General features: G+C 36.5%; 1 long non-coding RNA gene across 1 annotated transcript; it reads right to left on the minus strand.

The window, feature by feature from the left end:
- Positions 1–590: 590 nt before the first annotated feature.
- On the minus strand, positions 591–13,259 carry LOC123945998. Its single transcript, XR_006819563.1, has 3 exons — positions 13,202–13,259; positions 1,740–1,799; positions 591–679 (listed from the first exon to the last, which is right to left on the minus strand). It is a non-coding gene; the product is annotated as an uncharacterized LOC123945998 (long non-coding RNA).
- Positions 13,260–22,224: the final 8,965 nt, after the last annotated feature.

Raw genomic sequence — 22,224 nt, forward strand, 5'->3', positions numbered from 1 at the left:
AATAGATGATTTTCATCTGTCAGTTAGACAGAGCTAGGGCTCAGCAGCACCCACATCTAAAGAGGAACACTAAATCTCATAATAAAAGACTGATTAAAAAGCTGAAGGTGATAAAGTAGGAATGAATAATGAGATATATTAGCAAAAAATAGACTTTAATAAATTTCAGGTAATGCAGAACATTTATGTAATTATTTTTGGGACTATTCTGAAAAAGTAAAAAAGAAACATTGCATACATGTTACATAATATAAAACATTCCAAATAATGCACAGCCATTCTTCCTGACCCTTAGCCTTTATACATATACACAGTTTTTGGTTAAATTGTCAAGAAAATTAGCTCTCTAGTTTGCTTTTATCTGTTTAGAGAGATTTGGAAACATCATGGGAGAAAGATGTGGTGCACTAGTATTTCCAGCTGTACAAATGCAGTATTAGTCATGACCAGCCTCAAACTAACATGGGCTGTTTTGCTACAGAAATATCCTACTGATTCCCACTAACATGCACAGTTTCCCTCAAAGTTTCTCACCTGTGAAATGAACACGGGATTTTTATGCAATGCGGAGGAAATGGCTTCAGTATAATGACTGAGTGAGGTGCCATTTCATGCAGAGACCCGTTGGATTCAAGTCCACGCCCAAGATCACCTTCCCATTCAGACTGTTTCAGCACAACTATGGGCAGAATTGAAATAAGTTTTAAACCATTAAAAGCAATAATTCATCACCTTTTCCATGTATTTGCCAATCAAAGAAAAAAAAGGGAGGGATTAGGACTTATGTGGGAAAGGCAATAGAAATACGAGAGGGAGCGATGGGGGAATGATTTTAAGAGGGATGGCAAAATTTAATTTTTTTTTATTCTAAGTAATTTCTAACTTCAAGATCAAAATGCCATATATTTATAAGGAGTTCTCATCAACCCAACATCAATAGAATGAGCATTCATTTTGTTTCAGTTCTCTAGCATGGGGCTGGCCTGGTGCTCATGCATATGCCCTCTCTGCATTCTCTCTGTGACCCATGATATGTACCTGCTGGTCACAGGGAGGGGGTGGACCTGATTTACAGAGATGTTCATTGATCCATACACTAATTGAACTCAAAGACCTTGGACTCATTGATTCTGGACTAGCTCATTCCTCATTTTCTAGATTCAATTGCATTAGCTAGCCATTATTTTTCTTAAACATCACCAGGAGAGGAAACATCACAAGTCATTACTGTCAACCTTCTTCAGTGTTGAATGGAGTATTTAACCTAAATCAATAATGCAATTAATAAATGAACGTAGGTGAGTACTTTTGAGAACATGGTTGAGGATTACATTCTTATAAAAAAGTGAGTTTTTCCCTCTTAACCTCTTCCTATCTTTATCTGCACATACCTTATTTGTCTTCCAAATGAGTTTATTTCTGACAGTGGCTAGCTACAGATTTCAAGCCATAGAATCAGAGAATCTCAGAAGCAAGTGGCCTTTGTTTGCCCTATTTCTTAATGTCACATGCCCTCTGGTGGTAAAAATCAGAGGGCTTGCTGTGGTTTCATTTGAGTTCTCCAAAGCAAAATAAAATGTTTCATTGAAATGAAATTTAAAAAGCATTCATCCTAATTAGCTGCTTGTTGTAAATAAATATATTTGAGAAACTAAAGCACACTTCAGCATAACCTGAGACTAAGAAGGTTAAGTAAGCAGAGTAGTGAAGAGTATTATAGTTGGCAAAATTGCCCTTACCTTTCTGGAACAGGGGATTCCAGGCCTTTATCTTGTTCTGCATTTCTCTACCTCTTTTTTCTGAAATAGAGAAGAAAACTTCAAAATTGCACCTGAGTACTTGTTGCATGTGGGTCAGCTCTTCTTTACTGCTAAATTACAGCTGATAACTTGGGCAGCAATGGAACTCTGACACCTGTTGCCTAAAACAATATATACATAAAATTAGACTGTAAGACAATCAATGACCATGGGGTACAATCACTAGGAGTTTATTCATAGAAATATTATATCATTACTTGGATCATATTCTCTGAAAATATGAATAGTAGTTGGAAAATTAAAATAATGAGTCAGGGAAACTACTAATCTTGGGGAGAATTTATATTAAAAACAATTCTTCCAGGCACACCTGGGTGGCTTGGTCGGTTAAGGGTCTACCTTCAGCTCAGGTCATGATCCCAGGGTCCTGGGATGGAACTCTGCATCAGGCTCTCTGCTCAGCGGTGAGTCTGCCTCTCCTTCCCCCAGCTTATGCACTCTTAACTCTCTCTGAAATAAATAAAACTTTAAAAAAAATGTATATATATATGTGTGTGTGTGTGTGTGTGTGTGTGTATCTTTCCATGTATATTTTTTAGTTTTCTCAAACCAAATGTTTTGAATATTTTTATTTTGAGAAGAAAATATCTTTTTTTTTTTTTCCTGAGAGGGTATCAGGTTGTCTCTTTAAAAACAAAATTTTATATAACCATAGATGGCAGGATTTTTTTCTTTTTAGTATTTTTTAATTTTTATTTTGACGTAGTTTCAGATTAATAAGAATTTGCAACAGTGGTACAAAATATAGTATAAAATTTCCATATAACTTTTATTCAGCTTCGCTAAGTATTAACATTTTACCTAAATACAGTATAATTTTCAAAATCAGAAAATTAACATTGACATTATACTATTAACTAATCTATAGACATTATTCAACTTTTTCCAATTATCCCATAAATGCCCATTTTATGGCCCAGGATCTAGATAATGATTAAATCAGTAATTATTAAATTCATATTATACATATAAATAACACAGAAGTGACATTGTAATTTTCTCAATTTATTGTGTTTAGAGTCTATGATGTTGATGTAGCTTATTTCTGGTGATGTTAATTTTGATCACTTGGTGAAGATAGTGTCTAATGGATTTCTCTACTATAAAGTAACTACTTTTCCCTTTGTACTTAGTATCTTTTAAAGAGATACTTTAAAACTATATAAATACCCTATACCTTATCCTATATTAACCCACTAATTGCCAAATGAATTTTTTATTTCCATAATTTTTTGACATTTATTAATTAAAATTCTGTAAAGAAATTTTCCTGTTTTTCTCATAACGTGTGTGTGTGTGTATTGATATATATATATATGTATATATATATGTATGTATATATATATATATCTCAATATGTTCTGTATGTTCTAATCCATTATCATCATTTATTTTGTTCTTCATACTGGCCTACATTTGACCATTGGGAACCTCAAGTTGATGTCTGTGTCCTTTCAACATTGCCCATTATTTTTTTGAGCACTTCTTTTTCAACCACAGGATGTTCCAGGCTAATTTTGTACTTTCCCTGCTCTAAACCTGGGGTCATTTTTCTAAGAATAACCCTAAAAATTAAAGTGGTTACAGTTATACTTTTTCTTGTTTGTAATTTCTTTCCCTGAAGGTAAGAAATCTGTTTCTCATTACTCAAAGTTTATTTACTTGTTTGCACAGTCCTAAAACATACAACTTTTCAGAACTCTTTTCAGAATTATTAACTCATGCCCCGTTAGAGGAGTGGAGCAAGTTACTAACTCATACACAATGATTGTATACAGTTCCTTTTGTCTTATTCTTAAGAGCACATAGTCAAAATACTGTTTTCAAACTTCTTTAGGTTTACTCTTTTCTTCCCCACGCCCTTCACAGTACTGTAATTTGTAATAGAGTTAGGCTTATTTGTTATTATTTGTATGAATTTTGGGTTCTTCTCTCATTCTGCTTGATTTGAGTCCCTTATTTCTATTTTTGGTGTATGAAATATTATCATGGTTTCTAAGAATCAGAACTGTACAAAGAATTATCCTCAGGGAACTGTTTCTTCCCTGTCCCCATCATCCCTTGTACCTCAAGCCCCTTCCCCTTATTTCTATAAGTAAGTAATCTTTAGTTGCAGGTTATCTTTTTTGTGGGGGGGTGGTGGAAAGGAGTAGATATATGTATATTTTATTTCTCTTTTATAAAAGGTGGCACATAAATAGTACTCGTTATTTCTACTTAATGTATCCTGGAAAACTGTCCATATTAGTTCATAGAAATCCTCTTGTAGTTTTCCCTTCTTACAGCTGTGTAGATGTATGTAACTTATTTAACCACTCTCCTATATTTAGACATATATATACATTGTTTCCAATATTTTGCAACAATGAACAATGAACAATGCTGTGATTAATAACCTATGCAAATGTATTTTTGTATTGGAGGGGTATCTTCTGGATAAATTCTTAAAAGTGGACTTGCTGTGGATAAAAATCAAGACCCGTCTGTATGCTGCCTACAAGAGAATCCTTTCAGATCTAAAGATGCATGCAGATTGAAAGTGAGGGGATGACAAAGTATTCATTATGCAAATTGAAGTGAAAAGAAAACCAGGTAGCAATACATATGTCAGACAAAATAGACTCTAAAGTAAACAAAACAGAGGATCACAGAGGAAGAGAGAAAAAATAAAACAAGATGAAACCAGAGAGGGAGACAAACCATAAGAGACTCTTAACCATAGGAAACAAACTGAGGGTTGCTCAGGGTCGAGGGGAGTGGAGGGATGGCGTAACTGGGTGATAGACATTAAGAAGAGCATGTGATATATTGAGCACTGGGTAGTCTAAAAAACTGATGGGACACAGACTTGTACCTCTGAAACCAATAGAACATTATATGTCAATTAAAAAAATAGACTCCAAAGACTATAACAAGAGACAAAGGACACTATGTAATCATAAAGGAAAAAATCCCGTGAAAAGTTATAGCAATTGTAAATATGTAGGTGCCCCTTATGGGAGCACCCAAATACATAAAGCAACTAATAATGAGCATAAAGTATTTGATACTGGGAACCTGGGTAGCTCAGTTGTTAAGCGTCTATCTTTGGCTCAGGTCATGATCCCAGGATCCTGGGATTGGGCCCCACATTGATTGCGTTCCCTCTCTCACTGTGTCTCTCTCTGTCAAATAAATAAAATCTAAAAAAAAAAAAAAAAGTATTTGATACTAATACAATAATAGTAGGGTACTTTAAACCCCCCTTACATCAATAGAGATATCATCCTAACAGAAAATCAGCAAAGAAACGGTGGCTTTCAATGGCACATTGGGCCAGATGGCTCTAACAGATACATTGAGAACATCCCATCCTAAAACAGTAGAATACTCATTCTCTTCAAGTGCACATGGAACATTCTCCAGAATAGATCACATAATAGGCCACAACACAACTCGTAACAAGTTCGAAAAGATTGAAGTCATATCATGCATCTTTTCAATCACAATAGTATGAAACTAGAAATCAACCACAGGAAAAAATCTGGAAAGAACACAAATACATGGAGGTTAAATAACATGCTACTAAACAATGAAAGGGTCAAACAAGAAATCAAAGAGGAAATAAAAAAAATACATGAAGACAAAAATGAAAACACAATGACCTAAAATCTTTGGGATGCAGCAAAAGCTGTTCTAAGAGGGAAGTTTATAACAATATAGGCCTATTTCAAGAAGAAGAAAAAAAATCTCAAATAATCTACCCTTATATCTAAAGAAGCTAGGAAAGGAACAAACAAAACCCAAAGTGAGCAGAAAGAAGGAAGTAATATTGGAACATAAATAAATAGTATAGAAACTAAAAATAAAATAAATAAATAAAAATAGATCAATGAAACCAGGTTCTTTGAGAAGATCAACAACATTGATAAACATTTAGCCAGGCTCGAGAGAAGGAGAGAGAGAGAAAACAGACTCAAAATCAGAAATGAAAGAGGAGAAATAGTAACCAACACCACAGAAATACAAAGAGATTATAAGAGAATACTATGAAAAACTGTATGCCAACAAATTGGATAACCTAGAAGAATTGGATATGTTCCTAGAAACATGTAACCTCCCAAACCTGAATCAGGAAGAAATAGAAAATTTGAACAGACTAATTACCAGCAATGAAATGAAATTAGTAATTAAAAAAAACCTTCCAACAAATAAAAATCCAGTAACAGATGGCTTCACAGGTGTATTCTACCAAACATGTAAAGAATAGTTAATGCTTATTCTCAAACTATTCCAAAAAAATAGAAGAGGAAAGAAAGCTTCCAAATTCATTTCATAAGGACAGCATTAACCTGATACAAAACCAGATAAAGACACTACCAAAAAAGAGAACTATGGACAAATAACCCAGATTTACATACATGAGGATATCCTTAACAAAATAGTAGCAAACTGAATCCAACAATACATTTTTTAAAAAGTCATTCACCATGATCAAGTGGGATTTATTCCTGCAATGCAAGAGTAGTTCAGTAGTTGCAGATCAATGAACATGATACATCACATCAATCGGAGAAAGGTAAAAACCTTATGATCATCTCAATAGATGCCGAAAAAGCATTTGACGAAATGCAACATCTATCCATGATAAAAGTCCTCAACACAATAGTTTTAGAGGGAATGTACTTCAGTATAACAAGGCCATATATGAAAAATCCACAGTGAACATCATAATGCTGAAAAACTAAGCTTTCCCCCTAAGGTCTGGAACAAGACAAGGTTATCCATTCACCACCTTTCTTCAACATAGTATCAGAACTCCTAGACACAGCTACCAGACACAAAAAGAAAGAAAAGGCATCCAAATTGGTAAGGAAAAAATAAAACTTTGACTATTTGCAGATGACATGATACTATATATAGAAAACTCTAAAAAATCTACCAAAAAACTTCTAGAACTGATGAATGAATTTAGTAAAGTCACAGGATATAAAATCAATATACAGAAATCTGAATTTCTTTACACAAATAATGAAGCTGCAGAGAGAGAAATTAAAACAAGTCCACTTAGAGTTGCACCAAAAATAATAAAATACCTAGGAATAAACTTAACCAAGGAGGTAAAAGATATGTACTCTGGAAACTATAACACATTGATGAAAGAAATTGAAAAAGACACAAAGAAGTGAAAAGACATTTTTTGTTCATGGATTAGAAGAAGAAATATTATTAAAGTGTCCATAATATCCAAAGCAATCTACAGATTTAATGCAATCCTTATCAAAAATGCCAACAGTATTTTTCACAGAAGTAGAACGAATAGTCCTAAAATTTATATGGAACCACAAAGGACTGCAAATAGCCAAAGCAATTTTGAAAAAGAAAAACTAAACTGGAGGTATCACAATCCCAGATTTCAAGATACGCTACAAAGCTGTAGTAATCAAAACAGTAAGGTACTGGCACAAAAAATAGGACACATAGATCAATGGAACAGAATGGAGAGACCAGAAGTAAATCGATCATTATATGATCAATTAATCTTCAACAAAGGAGGCAAGCAAATGCAAATGGAAGAAGACAATCTCTCTCTTCAACAAATGGTGTTGGGAAAATTGGACAGCCACATGCAAAGAATAAAACTGAACCACTTTCATATACCAGTATTGTGCAGGGGTAGGAAAGTGACAGGAACACATCTTTTTCAGACTTACAGCAACTTCATTTTCTTAAGCCAACCTGCAAATATCACAAATACAACCTTACATGCAGTGCTTTGGCTGCTGCCAGTGGTTATCAACTGGTGGGAGGACTTAAGGGAATGAAAATTGGAGACAAAATCAAGAGACATTTTTGTAACCTTAGAACTGGCACAGCCATATCACTTCTACTATGTAAACAATTTACCTTTTCTGTTACTGTGTGAAGTAAATACCTGCTTTGCGATATATTTACCCGGAAGAAACTGGTGACTGATTTGTCAGCTAAAAGATCACAAACTAAAAGGAATTAGATTAGTCCTGAAAGAAATTAGATTGGGGGATGTAGCAAGAGAAATAAAAGAAAAACTTCACTTCAGTATTCTGTACAATGAAGCTTACAAGGCTTTTATAGCATGGAAGAGCAAATTAAAATACATACTATTTTATTCCTCTTAAGTTGAAAAAGGATTAAAATAATGAGCATGGGCAAGGATGATGAAGCAATGGAAACTCTCACACAGTGCTGGAAAATTACTGAGCAGTTATGTTCAATTTTGTAAAGCTAAAAGTATATATACGCTTCAGTAGAGCTTAGGGAAAGCCAGAGAAAAGCTAGGGTCTTCTTTAGTCTTATCTTTTAAGATAATGAGGTAGAAATGAAGATGAAACTTCAAGGTCAGATGTCTTGCATCCTTGCTAATCTGGAGCATTGGTGTGCAAGGACAGAGCAGCGGGAGCATCTTTCTCAGGCACAGGTAGCGAGGGGCGCATTGTCTGTAGAGAAACCATGAGAGACTGTGGACTCAGAAACAAACTGAGGGTTTGGCGGGGGTGGGGGATTGGGGGGTTGGGCGAGCCTGGTGGTTGGTATTATGGAAGGCACATAATGCATGGAGCACTGGGTGTGGTGCATAAACAGTGAATTTTGGAACACTGAAAAAAATTAAATAAAAAAAATATATAACCAACTAAAAGTGTGCTTTCTTATTATCACCCTGTGTCAACATTCCTAAACAGTTTTCCTCCTTGAATAAAAATCTGAGTTCTTTACAATTATCATGGTTATTGCATATTTTTAAATTACTTCATCCTTTCAATATCATTGTTTTCTACATGAAAGTTAATTCAGAAAACTTTCAGTGATGCAGTCAATCCCTAATACTCATAGACTCAGCTACATAATACCTCAGGGGATAATGGGATAGAAGGGAGGTTTTCTAGAACAGAGTATGTTCCACCAAATTGGTAGATAAAGGGAAGGAGTCAGTGGAAAGGGATGGAGTAAAGAGAAGGGGTAGGATATAATTAATGCATCAGAGTCTATAGGCTTTTGTAGTTGTGGCTCCTTTTGGTGACTCAGGACCTGACCCTGACTTTGCTTGACTAATGAGACATTAACACATGTGATATAGACGGAGACTTGTAAAGCGATTATACATAGAGGCTTGCTCTCTTTTGGCCCTTGGTGGCCGGGGTGGGGGATCCTGCAATCACTAACTAATAAGTGAACAGGCCCTGGATGTTTTTGATGATGAGCAACACGTGGCCTAGCCACTTTTGTCACCCCAGCTGACATCAGACCAATTTCCAGACATGTGAGTAGGGCTATTCTAGAGCGTTGAGTCCCAGGTAGGTCTCCAGCTGGTCATGTGAGTGAGTACAGATACAACTAGCCAAACTGGCCCATGTGAGCAGAAACATCCAACTTACCTTTAGACTTGTGAGCAGTGCTGTATGATTGTTGTTTTAAGCCACCAGGTTTTGAGGTGATTTGTTAAGCAGCAAATACAAAGTCCTTGAGTAGGTGAGTAAGGACGGGATAGAAGGCAGAGGCAGAAGAGACAGATTAGTCTTGGATATGATATCATAACTGCATATCAATGTTCAAATCCTGCTCCCCACCCAAACATACACACCCTTTCCCCACTTCCCTTCAGGGTGAGGGAAAAGAATGTAAGCTCTGAGCTGAAACTGCCTAAATTTAAATCCTGGCTTTGTTCTTTGCTGGCTGAGTGATCTTGAGCACCCATCTTATCTGTAAAATGGAGATGATAGTATTTACCTCCCAATATTGTTGAAAAGATTAAGTGATATTATGTGGATAAGATCTTGGATCATAGTAATTGTTTTAAATGTTAGCTAAGTAGGTACCTGGGTGAAGATATGGCATAAACTAGAGATGAAATGATAGGGAGAGTTGAGAAAGTATCAGGGAACATCAAAAGTTTCAAGAACAGGGGCACCTGGGTGGCTCAGTGGGTTAAGCCTCTGCCTTCAGCTCAGGTCATGATCTCAGGGTCCTGGGATCGAGCCCCACATCGGGCTCTCTGCTCAGCAGGGATCCTGCTTCCTCCTCTCTCTCTGCCTGCCTCTCTGCTTACTCGTGACCTCTCTCTGTCAAATAAATAAATCTTAAAAAAAAAAAAGTTTCAAGAACACAGGATGTAAGATACCTTTAGAAAGTAAAAGGTAAAACAGTAAGAATGTTAGGATAAAGAAAATGGTGGTGAAAATTTTTTAAGAGACGATAATGGAGGAATTTTTTAAAAATGGTAGAATCACAATGACAGTCTAATTAAAGTTAAAAAAAAATATATATATGGAGGCCACACTCAGCACAGTTACAATTTTCTTTTCTTTTTTTTTTTTTAATTTTATTTTTTTTTTCCCAGTGTTCCAAAATTCATTGTTTGTGTACCATACCCAGTGCTCCATGCATTGCATGGAGCAGTTACAATTTTCTACAACAGTGCTCAGTCACTCAGGAGTAGAATTGGGAGAGCAAGTAATGGGATCGTTGAATAGCAGATGGACAAAGAAGTGGGGTTGTGGAGCTAATGCTAGTTGATCATACAGCTTGAGTTGGCCTGGAAGCGAGAGAGATCATAAAGGAACTGATTGAGGGAACAAAACAGGGTCAGAGAGCAAAGAGCATGAGTCACATAGACCTAATTGAAAGTGGAAGCTATTGTTTTCTTAGTTGGTGGACAGTATCATTTTTACCTCTAGAGACTTGTTCCCTTGCCTAAAGCCAGTGGTCCTGTTAGCCTATGATTTTGCATAGTTATTGTTCCAGAAGACATATTTTCTGAACCTCTTTAAGGAACACTACACTATTTAAAAGAGAGCTCTGGTTTTTGTTTTTCTTTTTAAAGATTTTATTTATTTCTTTGACAGACAGAGATCACAAGTAGGCAGAGCAGCAGGCAGGGGGGTGGGGGCGGAAGCAGGCTCCCTGTTGAGCAGAGAGCCCGATGTGGGGCTCGATCCCAAGACCTTGGGATCATGACCTGAGCCGAAGGCAGAGGCTTAACCCACTGAGCCACGCAGATGTCCCAAGAGCTCTGGTTTTAAAATCTAGCCAATCTTGAAGAATGCTGCCATGGCTGATGTCAGTTTTTACTGCCTGAGCTCTCTTCTAGGGTCTTTATAGTTTTAGGTCTCACTTTTAGGTCTTTAACCCATTTTGAGTTTATGTTTGTGTATGGTGTAAGGAAGCGGTCCAGTTTCATCCTTTTGCATATAGCTGACCCGTTTTGGATGGAGCTAGAAAGTATAATGCTAAGCGCAATAAGTCAGTCTGAAAAAGATAAATACCATATGATTTCATTCACATATAGAATTTAAGAAACAAAACAATTAAGCAAAGGGAAAAAGAGAGAGACCAAGAAACTCTTAACTACAGAGAATAGACTAATGGTGACCAGAGGCAAGGTGGGTGGGAGGGATGGGTGAACTGGGTGATGGGAATTAAGGAGCACACATGTGATGAACACCGGGAAATGTATAGAACTGTTGAATCACTGTGTTGTACACCTGAAACTAATATAACGTTGTATTAAATATATTGGATTTAAAATTTATGGAAATCCACCAATCTTAGTGGCTCTCCTCTGAGCATGCTGTGCCTATTAGATCATCTGCCTCAGCTACTAAACCTTTTCTACAAGTGACCTTTATTAACCTTGCATGTTAAGGCAGCAAGAAACAGGATTTTATCTATAGTACTCGGATGTACATCTGGTCATATTTGAACATCCTTTGAATCTAGCCATATTCGAATGTCTGCTTATCTGCTGAGTTGGTCTGGAAACTCTTGCCTCTCCTCTGTGCCTTTGTAGGTTTTGCCCCTTTTCTAGGTGCAGCTTATGAGCTCAGTCTACAGGGTCCTTCTCAGTTGTTCCAGCCCTATATAATGTCTCTCTTTTCAAAACCAATACAGCAACTCATCTGACACTTAGCATGTGCCATATTTTATTCTAGGCTTTCTCAAAGCCTAAGAATCAATACATTTTAAAGCCAGAAATGGTTTCAGAGTATACCTAATCCAATTTTCTCGTTTTGCTGCTGAGAAACCTGGAGACATTTAGTAAGTGACAGATGGGAGTGACTAGAACCCTGCCCACCTTTGTCATTATTTGGTATTTTTGCACCGTGTTATATGTATGTCCAGAGATGAAGTTAGGTTCCTCAGCACAAGGACTTCTTTGAATTAATAGCATTTAGTTGTTGGGATCCTCAAAAGATATTCTCCCACATTGACACGACGCTTTACCAAACTACATGAGATAGCTGAAAGAGGAATAAATTCTTGTGTAGGACAGATTATACAGTTTAGAAAAATCATAGGTTTTCAAACTTTTAGGTGTATAAACTTTTAAAATAATATGTATTTGAAAGATTTTGTTATAGAAAATGTTCATGTGTTTCCATCTTTGTTATTACAAGCAAAAGGAAGTTAATTAACCTTAGCTTTGTTCCGTTAATTTACTGCTATGTATGATCTTCTTTAGGATGTATGTGGACCAGTTCTAACTGGTGTAGGTTACAGATACTTATTTGAACCCTCGAAGAAGAAAATTCTCCCATCCAGCCTTTTTGCCTGTTAACTGGAAGAAGCTTACCTTTGTTGTTATTGATTTTAATTCCATTGTGGAAAAAAAAGCATCAAAGAGTCCATTTAAGAAACAAAAACATTTATGTAGTTTAACTTAGTTTGATAATACAGATTGGACAAAAACAGAAAAAACAAAAGAAAACATAAAAATGTACATTGGAAGAATTTTGGAACACTGAAAAAAATAAAATTAAATTTAGAAAATTGTTAAAAATGTACATTGGGAGCTAAACAAATATTACTAGAAATTACTAATTTCTCCAGTTTTGAATTTTAATTACAAAAAATCAGTCTGTTACCCAAGATTATTCATTACCTAAATATGTGACTTGTCATTCATTGCCTTGAACAACTTCTTCTCTGAACCCATTTGAAAACTGAGTACAGAACCTGCTATTTTCATTCCAAATCCACCTGTGACCATTTTTAAGAAGACATTACCCAGCATAGATTAGTCAAAGCTCATTGGGAACACTATCACAATTTAATCAATGCTCCACATGCTCATTTCAAGATGGTGGCTCTGAAATCGCAGGACAAGCTTGTGAAAATAGAAAAATTGTTCCAGTAATTCTTCCCCTGAGCTTAACTGGGCATTCCAGCCATACAGTTCTCCTTACTACTCTCCACTTCACCTTCCTTCTTCCTCTCCTTATCTCACAACAGAGAAATGACAACCACCACCCAGTTGCAGTCAGTTCACCTAATTCTACCCACAGGAGCCCCAAACATAAAGAAAACATATGTATTTGTTTAAATATGTAACTTGCAGGCAGCATTTTTCACAGAAAAAATATTCTCACCCTCTTGGTGCTAGTCCTCTGTGTATTTTCCTTCCAGACTTGTTCTTCCCCAAATGACTACAGTTTTTGCTGGCATTTCTCTGAAAGAATATTCAAGACCTCGTTAAGAGTCAGAAAAGCTACCTGAATTTGCAGACAGCTTCCTGTTGGGCTCACATTTTGCAGAATGCAAGCTTGGTGTGCAGAAGGTGGGCACGGTGTTTGAAAAAACAGGAAGCACCTGTGAATGTGTGACTTTATTCCTGGAAGCAGAAGGCTCTCTCCGAGATGGTTGTAGATGCTTTGTGCTGTTTCACCTATGAGCACTTTTGCAAAGCCTTTACTTACTTTAAAGACCAAGAATGGGCTTCCAGATGGCAAGATTATTTGGAAAGTCTGGTACATCCATGGGCATGGTGGAAATCCACAGCTTTTCTTTTTCTTTTCTTTTCTTTTTTTTCCCCTGTGTAGGTTTCTTTTTTTGCTGGGGATATTGATATGCCTAGAAATTAAAGTAGGCTTTTAAAAATTATTGTTATTGTGGTAAAAACATAGGATGGCATCTGCCCTCTTAACAGATGTTTAAGTGGAATGTATAGTATTCTTAACTATAGACAGAATGGTGAAGAGCAGATCTCTCGAACCGTTTCATTTTGCGTGACTGAAACTTTATACCTATTTAATAGCAACTCCCACTTTCCCTTTCCCAGCCTCTGGCAACCACCATTCTACTTTCTGCTTCTATGAGTTTGACTATTTTAGATAATCCATATAAATAGAATCATGCAATATTTGTCCTTCTGTGACTGGCTTATTTTACTTAGCATAATGTCTTCAATATTCATCCCCATAGTAGCATATGATGGGATTTCTTTCTTTTTTATGGCTAATATTCCATTATGCATATATATTACATTTTTCTATATGCATTGATCTGTCAGGGAACAAATAAATGTTCATTGGGTTGTTTCCACCTCTTGTGTATTGTGAATAATGCCGCAATAAATACGGGAGTGCAGATACTCCTTCAAGATACTGATTTCAGTTCTTTTGGATATGTACTCAGAAATGGGTGGGCTGGATCATATGGTATTTCTATTTTTAATTTTGTGAGGAATCTCCATGTTGTTTTCCATAGCAGCTGCACCATTTTGCATTCCCACCAACAGTTGCATAAGGGTTCCAATTTCTCCATATCCTCACCAACCCTTGTTATTTTCTGTTGTTGCTGTTGCTGTTGTTGTTGTTGATAATTCCTATCATCAATTTAGGCTGTTATAACAAAAATACCACAAACCATGTGGCTTAAACAATAAACATTTATTTCTCATAGTTCTGAAGGCTTAGAAGTCCAAGATCAAGGCATTGGCAGATTTGTTCTCAGGTAAGAGCCCCCTTCCTGATTCACAGAACGTTGACTGGTCATAGTGTCCTCACTTGGCATAGAGAGAGAGATCTCTGGTCTCTTTATCCCTTTACAAGGGCACAGTTCTATCATGGGGGCTCCACTTCCATGACCTCATCTAAACCCAATTACTTCCCAAAGGCCCTGCCCTCAGATTGCATCACAATAAAGATTAGGCTTCAACATATGAACGGGAGGGGGCACACAAACATTTAGCTCATAGCAGTGGCCATCTTAATAGCTGAGGTGATATTTCATTGTGGTTTTGATTGCATCTCCCTGATGATTAGTGATGTTGAGCTTCTTTTCATATAAACTTTTGGCCATTTATGTGTGTTGTGTATTTGTTTTTTATGTTTGTTTTGTTTGGTTTTAAAGATTTTGTTTATTTATTTGACAGACAGAGATCACAAGTAGGCAGAGAGGCAGGCAGAGAGGAGGAAGCAGGCACCCTGCTGAGCAGAAAGCCCAATGCTGGGCTTGATCCCAGGACTCTGGGATCATGACCTGAACCGAAGGCAGAGGCCCCAAACCACTGAGCCACCCAAGTGCCCCTGTTATTTGTTTTTTTGTTTTTTTTTTTTTTTTTAAGAAATTTTTGCTCAAGTCCTTTGCCCAGTTTTAACCAGGTTATTAGGGTTTTTTTGTTTTGTGTTGTGTTGTTTTGCTATTCAGTTGTGGAAGTTCCTTATATATATTGGAGATTAACCCCTTATCAGATACATGGCTGGCAAATATTTTCTCCCATTCTGTAGATGGCCTTTTCACTCTGTTGATTGTTGCTTTTGCTTTGCAAAGGATTTTTAGTTTAATGTAATTCCACTCTTCTATTTTTGGCTTTGTTTTTTTTTCATGTCATCCAAGAAATCATTGCCAAGACCAACATCATGGAGCTTTCCCCCTATGTTTTCGTTTAGGAGTTCTCTAGTTTCAGGTCTAATGTTTAAGTCTTTAATCATTGAGTTGATTTTTGTGTATGGTGTAAGATAGTGGTCAAGTTTCATTCTTTTGCATGTGACTGTCCAATCTTCTCAACGCCATTTGTTGAGGAGACTATCATTCTCTATTGTGTATTCTTGACACGTTTGTTGAAGATCAGTTGACCATATGCATGGGTTTATTTGGGGGCTTTGTCTTCTGCTCAGTTGTTCTACATGTCTGTCTTTATGCCAGGACCATACTATTTTGATTGGCATAGCTTTATAATATGTTTTGAAACCAGAAAGCATGATGTCATCCTCATTCCTTTTCAAGATGTTTTGAATATTTAGGTTCCTTTTTGGTTCCATACCAATTTCAGGAGTCTTTTTTCTATGTCTCTAAACAATGCCACTGGGATTTTAAGAGAGATTGCATTCAATCTGTAGATTGCTTTGAATAGCATCGCCATTTTACCAATAAGTCTTCCAATTCATGAACATGAGACATTTTGCCATTAATTTGTGTCTCTTAAATTTTTTTCAGCAGTATTTTATAGTTTTCAGTATATGTCCTTCATTTCCTTGGTTAAATTTGTACCTAAGTATTTATTTATTGATGATATTATAAATGGGATTGCTTTCTTAATTTCCTTTTTAGATTGTTCATTATCAGTGTATAAAAATGCAACAGATTTTTGTATGTTAATTTTTTTATCTTCCAACTTTGCTGAATTTATTAGTTCTAATAGATTTTTTTTTTAGTATAATCTTTACAGTTTTCTACATAAATGACTATGTCATATCCAGAGGTAATTTTACTTCTTTCTTTCTAATTTAAATGTGTCTCATTTCTTTTTCTAGCCTAATTGTTTTGGCTAGGTCTTTCAGTACTATATTGAATAGAAATGGCAGAAGTGGACAACCTTTCAGGTTTTCACTTGTGGATATGATGACAGCTATGGGCTGTTTATATATGGTACTTTTATGGTGAAGTAACTTCATGCTATTTGCAGTTTTTTTAGTGTTTTTATCATAAAAATGTGTTGAATTAGTCAAATGATTTTTGTGTGTATTAAGATACCTTGCATTTTTTTAATTTATGTTAGGCACCATACAGTACGTCATTAGTTTTTGATGTAGTGTTCCATGCTTCACTGTTTGCGTATAACACTCATAACACTCAGTGCTCCTCCACGCAATCCATGCCCTCCTTAATACCTATCACTGGGCTTACCTATCTCCCCACCCCCACTCCCTTCTAAAACTCTCCGTTTGTTTCCTGGAGTCCATAGTCTCTCATGGTTCGTCTCTCACTCCAATTTCTCCCCCTTCATTAGGAGAAGAGATACCTTGTGTTTTTAAAACTTTGTTCTGTTAATGTGGTGTTAAACATTGATTCATTTTTGTATGTTGAACTATACTTGCATCCCAGGGATAAACCCTACTTGGTCATGGTATTATGATTCTTTTTAAGTGTTGTTGAATTTGACTTGCTAGTATTTTGTTCAGGATTTTTGCATCTATATTCATCAGGAATATTGGTCCATAGTTTCCTTATAGTGTCTTCTGGCTTTGATATTAGAGTAATGCTGATTTTATAAAGTTAGGTTGGAAATATACTACCCTCTTCAGTCTTTTTTGGAAAACTCTGAGAAGGACTGATGTTATTTCTGTAAATGTTTGGTAGACTTCACTAGTGAACCCATCTGATCCCAGCGTTTTTCTTTGTTGGATGGTTTTCGATTACTGATTCAATCTCTTTACTAGTTGTAGATCTGTTCAGATATTTTATTTAGTTATGATTCAGTCTTGGTAGGTTATACATCTAGATATTTATCCTTTTTTTCTCAATTATCAAATTCTTTTGTATATAATTATTCATAATAGTCTCTTAGAATCCTTTTTTATTTTGGTGGCATCGGTTGTAATGTCTCCTCTTTTATGTCTGATTTATTTGTCTTCTCTCTTTTATTCATAGTTAGTATAGCTAAAGGTTTCTCAATTTTGTTGATCTTCTCAAAAAGCCAGCTCTTAGTTTTATTGTTCTTTTCTGCTTCATTTATTTTTGCTCTAGTCTTGATTATTCTTTCTGCTAACTTTGGGCTTATTTTGTTCTTCTTTTTCTAGTACCTTGAGTGTAGTTAGGTTGTTTATTTGAAATCTTCTTTGTTAATGTGAATAACACTATAAAATTTCCTCTTAGTCCTCCTTTTGGGGCACCCCATAAGTTTTAGTGTATTGTGCTTTTTCTCCCATTTGTCTCAATATATTTTCTAATTCCTTTTTGATTTATTGATAATTTCCTTTTTGATTCCTTTGACCCATTGATTGTTCAAGAATATGTTATTTAATTTTCACATATTTATGACTTTTCCAGTGTTCTTTCTGTTATTAATTCCATTTCATTCCACTGCAGTTAGAAAAGATTCTTGGTATAATTTCACTCTTTTTAACTTTTTTAGACTTGTTTGGTGACCTGAGATGAGGTCTATCCTGGAATAGGTTTTGTGTGTACTTGGAATATGTATTTTGCTGCTATTGAGTGAAGTGTACTGTTGCTAAGTCCATTGGGTCTATAGTGTTGTTCATGTACTCTGCTTCCTTATTGACCTGCTTTGTGGATTTCTACCCATTATTGAAATTAGGGTATTGAAATCTTCTGTTATGGTGTTGCTGTCTATTTCTCCTTTCAGTTCTGTCAGAATTAGCTGTATAGTTTTAGATGCTCTTATGTAGGGTACATATATATTAATAGTGATTATATCTTCCTGGTCATTTAATGCTTTTATCATTATATATTTGTCTCATGACAGTTTTGACTTAAAGTCTGTTTTTTCTGACCACCCCTTCTCTCTTTTGATTAGTGTTTCATGGTATATTTTTTTCTATTCTTTACTTTCATCCTATGTGTCTCCTTAAATCAAAAGTAAGTCTCTTGTGGATAGCATAGTCTTGTTTTTTTAAAACAATTGGGGTACAATTTTAATTTTCCTGTATACACAATTTCCCTGACTTATGATGGGATTACATCCCAAAAAACCCACTGTAAACTGAATATATCATAAGTCAAAAATGCGTTTAATACACCTAAGCTACCAAATGTCACAGCTTAACCTAGCTTACCTCAAACATACCCAGCAAATACTTATATTAGTCTACAGTTAGGCAAAATAATCTAACATAAAGCTTATTTTATAATGAAGTGTTGAATACCTCATGTAACTTATTGAATACTGTGCTGAAAATGAAAAACAGAATGGTTGGGTACAGAATGGTTGTAAGTATCTTGGCTGTTTACCCTCATGATCACATGGCTCACTGGGAGCTGCCTTGCCACCACTGCCCAGCATCATGAGAGAATAATGTATCACATATCTCTAGCCTGGGAAAATCCAAAGTATGCTCTCTATTGAATGTGTATTGTTTTTGCACCATCATCAAGTTGAAAAATTATAAGTAGAACCATCGTAAGTCGAGGACCATCTGTAGTTGCCAGTGTGAGGATTTAAGCAAATGGACTGAATAAATAGGGGAATAGATTTTTGGTTTAATATATGGAAGAAACTTCATTGTCTCTCTGAAAATGGCAGGAACTACTTCTTGGGAAAATATGCTTCTTATCACTGGATGCTCCAAGTATCGAGAGCCACTTATAAGAGATTTTGTTTCCTCTCTCGCTGTGTCTCTGTCAAATAAATTTTTTAAAAAAAGATTATACTGTTTTTAAAAAAGAGATTTTGTAAGAAGGAAACATATTAGAAAAAAAGGTTGAATTAGGTGACTTCTAGGATTCCTTTTATCTCAGAGATTATGTTTCTAAGACTCATCACCTCAGATTTCTGTTTTCTAAATTATGCCTTTCCACATTTCAATTTGTTTAAATCAAGGCACACTTGTGATACAGAGCAATATTCATGCACTTGTTCCAATTGCAAGTTTTGCAAACTCCCAACAGACTCAATTTGGATTCGGGCTGACCCCATGCTTCTCTTCTGCAATCAAATTCGTAAGCAGACTGTGGTGAGCTAACAATAGAGCAACACACGGAGCTTCAGCTCCTCTTGGGGAATAGAGGACATGCCACCAAACAGGTGGCTTCAGTTAATAGAGCTGCTATTGCCAGGGGAAAACAGAAGGAAATAATCAAACCACCAAGGAAAGGTCTACAGATAGATGGGGGTCAGTCTTAGAGTCCTCTGGAACATGGCCAGAAAACACGGTCCCTCCAGGCCAGCACAGCAAAGATTAATTGGAAAGAAGTACAGTAAAGCACTGTGTATTCTATAGATGTATCTGTGACAAAACTGACTTCCTTTTAAACTTTAAAGCACAGTTTAAAAAAAAGAACAAACAAACAGGAACACAGAAGAAAAAAGCTACTATATTTAATGAGATGGCAGCAGAAAATGTGCTGGAGGTAGTGACTTCCAAATTGTGAGTGAGCCATAAAACCCTGAGCACAGTCCATCTGACCACATTCAGTCTGTTGCCAGTGTGCTTTGGAGCCTTCCTGTCCCCATGCCCACTGGAGCCCACATCTGATTCGTCTGCTCAAGTTAGCCTCCAACACCACCTCCCTCTTTTCTTAAGTACAACAGTGGGAATGTTCTCTTAGCACAGGCCAGGAACAGGCTGTTTTGAATGCATCATGAGTTGATTTTTTAAAAAATGGGAAAGAATGGTCAAGGAGGACACATCAGAACATCTTTGGTTGGCCTGCTCCTTTAATCCTTTTCAGAACCTCTGATCATAGTAGCATTCCAAAAATCATTTTTTTCCCTTAGGGCAGATCCTATACAACCAAAGCACACAAGGGCATTGCCTTAGACTGTTTGGGCTGCTCTAACAAAATAACACTGACCAATGAACAATAGAAATTTATTTTTTATTGTGCTTGAGGCTGGAAGTCCAAGATCAAGGTACCAGCACAGTCAGCTTTTGGTGACAGTCATCTTCCTGGTTCATAGCTGGTGCCCTTCCACTATGTGGAAAAGGGCTATGGCTGTCTCACATGGTGAAAAAGGGTGAGCTCTCTGGAGCCTCTTCCATAAGGCACCAAATTCATTCACTATCTCTCAAAGGCCCTACCTCCTAATACCATCATTTTGGGGGGCTAGGATTTCATCACATGAATGGGGGATACAAACATAGGGGGATACAAACTGACATAGGGGCTATGTCAGGCAATTCTGTCTCCCTTGAAAAAAAATTAAATCATGAACAAGCCATGACTCTCCAAGCCTTTTATGCTAAGTAAGTACCTTCTCCGTTATCAGTGATTATTACAAAAAATCTGTCCATGTGTAAGTAAAATGCTTAGTTATCTTCCAAGTCGGATGGCTCCTCACTTAGTCTTTGTTGTAAGTAAAGCTTGTGCTACTGCAGAGGAAACACAGAGAAGTCCAGACCCCATTTGGTTAGCATGGCCATGAAGCCATGACAGACATGCCCATGTTCTCAGGGGATCTCAGATGCAGTATTCCATTCCTGCCTATTGTTCTTTTAATGGAACTTAGGTCATGATGATCATCCCTTTGTAAAACTGGATTAGCAAACACAACTGTTTCAGATTGGGATACAAGAATTTGCAATCACTTGTATCAAGATACTTAGGAAAAGTAGAAAATAAATGTTGAGAATAGAAAATATAGGGAAGCAAAATGTTTTTCAGAATCAGAAATTTTTCCAGGAGATTCAGGAATATGAGAAAACATAAACTAGACTTGAGTTGCCTGTAGTCTGGTAACTTCTGTGAGGACAGAGGGAGCATGAAATTTAACCTACAGTATATTGCCCAAATTAGAGACAACCCCTTCTGTGAAGCAAAACTGACTTTGTCCTATTCTAATCACAATGAAAGGGGAATTTCATGACACCATGAGACAGCAACCAAAGGGCTTGTTTTATTTCCCCCCTTTTGGCTTATTTCCTTGACCATTTATGTATTATTTATTATTTAATTTATTTATTTATTATATTATTATTTATTATTATAAAAGCAATGCTAAGCTAAAGGCAGATGTTATACATCTAACTAATTGCCCCCCCCCCCCAAAACCAAGTTTTCCTAATAGAATCACAGGAGGCAAACAAATACAAGTGGCTTTGCACTAGATATTCTATTTGAATTTGTTATTTTTTCCTCCCACAGTATTGATGAAGTTCTAGAACCTAGGTGAGGTTCGGTGGGCTGAGGTCCGGAGCCAATGACCAAGAAAGAATTCTTGAGACCTCTTTGGTGCAAAATGATGGTTTATTAAAGCACAGGGACAGGACCCGTGGGCGGAAAGAGCTGCTGCCCTAGGTTGTGAGGGATGACAGGTTATGTACCCTGTGGTTGGAGGAAGGTGAGGGGAAGGGAGCTTTCAATGGAGTTTTCATATGCTAAAGAGGGCCTACAAGGTGCTGGGAGTAAGGTCTTTAGGCTTGATCAATGTGGTCTTTTGGCAAGCCATTAACATCAAGATAGTTGGGAGATTGCTGTCTTGCAGGCAAATTAACTATTTGTTTTTCGTTTATGGTGGTCAGGGGTGCAAGGTGCCAGCTTTTGCTTTGTCCTCAGCCAGCCTCCTGCTCCTGAACAATTTTGACCCTTAAATCTTTAAAGTTGTTGAAGGTGGAAGGTCTCATCTTCTATAACTTTTTCCTGCTGAATAGGGGCGTAGAGCTGTCCCTACCTACTCGGGTCAACATTCATCAGTGGAGGAACGTGTAGGGAG

Source organism: Meles meles, chromosome 7, assembly GCF_922984935.1.
Source record: "Meles meles chromosome 7, mMelMel3.1 paternal haplotype, whole genome shotgun sequence".
Taxonomy (NCBI): domain Eukaryota; kingdom Metazoa; phylum Chordata; class Mammalia; order Carnivora; family Mustelidae; genus Meles; species Meles meles.